At 44.7% G+C, this 1,572-nt stretch overlaps 1 non-coding gene across 1 annotated transcript; it reads right to left on the reverse strand.

Annotated features, from left to right (window-relative positions):
* Window positions 1-1,053: 1,053 nt before the first annotated feature.
* On the reverse strand, window positions 1,054-1,191 carry LOC126940032 (small nucleolar RNA SNORA69). The gene has a single exon (XR_007720557.1). It is a non-coding gene; the product is annotated as a small nucleolar RNA SNORA69 (small nucleolar RNA).
* Between the last annotated feature and the right edge of the window lie 381 nt (window positions 1,192-1,572).

Raw genomic sequence — 1,572 nt, forward strand, 5'->3', positions numbered from 1 at the left:
ATGTGTGATTGTATCTGTGTGTATGTGTATGCACATATATAGATATGTAGATGCATATATAAACACACATATATGTTATCCATGAATCATAAATAAGTACTACTACACTAATAGCTTTAAACATTTACAATAATATATTTTATAAAGGGCATAATAAGAGTAGAAGTATGGGGCCGGGCATGGTGGCTAACGCCTGTAATCCCAGCACTTTGGGAGGCTGAGGTGGGCAGATCACCTGAGGTCAGGAGTTCAAGACCAACCTAACTAATATGGTGAAACCCCGTCTCTTCTAAAAATACAAAAATTAGCCAGGCGTGGTGGCACATGCCTGTAATCCCAGCTACTCAGGAAGCTGAGGCAGGAGAATCACTTGAACCCAGGAGGCGAAGGTTGCAGTGAGCCGAGATCATAGCCAAGATCATGACACTGCACGCCAGCCTGGGCAACAGAGCAAGACGCCGTCTCAAAATAAAAAGATTAAAAATATGGAATGTTGTTAAGTATTTATTTCTCGCCCCCATGGATCATCATATATATGCTGCTTCCAGAACACTTTGAATATATCCAGAATTCTCGAGTGAGATTGTCAGATGCAAATGCTATCTCTGCCAATTGCTAGCTCTGTGAACCTGAAATACTTAATCTCTTTGTGCCTCAGTTTCTTCTGAGAGAATGAAACCAACATGCAACATTTTGTATTTTCACCCTGGTATTCTTTTATTTTTCCTTAGAATTGTCCATGTCGGCCAGGCGCGGTGGCTCAAGCCTGTAATCCCAGCACTTTGGGAGGCCGAGACGGGTGGATCACGAGGTCAGGAGATCGAGACCATCCTGGCTAACACGGTGAAACCCCGTCTCTACTAAAAAAATACAAAAAACTAGCCGGGCGAGGTGGCGGGCGCCTGTAGTCCCAGCTACTCGGGAGGCTGAGGCAGGAGAATGGTGTGAACCCGGGAGGCGGAGATTGCAGTGAGCTGAGATCTGGCCACTACACTCCAGCCTGGGCGACAGAGCGAGACTCTGTCTCAAAAAAAAAAAAAAAAAAAAAAAAAGAATTGTCCATGTCAATCTGTCATGATTTTACTCTCACAAAGACAAAATCAAAAATCATTAACACAGCTTTTCTTTCAGCAGGATAATGGCAGTATTTAGTATTTCAGAAAATGAAGCACTGTAAGTGCAGCTTGCTTTTTCACTCTGACGTTCTAAATGCCCAATCTAGTCTTTTTTTTTTTTTTTTTTTTGAGACAGAGTTTCACTCTTGTTGCCCAGGCTAGAGTGCAATGGTGCCATCTTGCCTCACTGCAAACTCCGCCTTCTGGGTTCAAGCGATTCTCCTGCCTCAGCCTCCCAAGTAGCTGGGATTGCAGGCATGTGCCACCACACCCAGCTAATTTTTGTATTTTTAGTAGAGATGGGGTTTCACCACATTGGTCAGGCTGGTCTCGAACTCCTGACCTCAAGTGATCCACCCGCCTTGGACTCCCAAAGTGCTGGGATTACAGGCGTGAGCCACCGCGCCCGGTCTGGTCTTGTCTTAAATAAAATGGCAAGCCATGGTGAGGACCAAAT

The sequence above is a fragment of the Macaca thibetana genome, chromosome 16, assembly GCF_024542745.1.
Source record: "Macaca thibetana thibetana isolate TM-01 chromosome 16, ASM2454274v1, whole genome shotgun sequence".
Taxonomy (NCBI): domain Eukaryota; kingdom Metazoa; phylum Chordata; class Mammalia; order Primates; family Cercopithecidae; genus Macaca; species Macaca thibetana.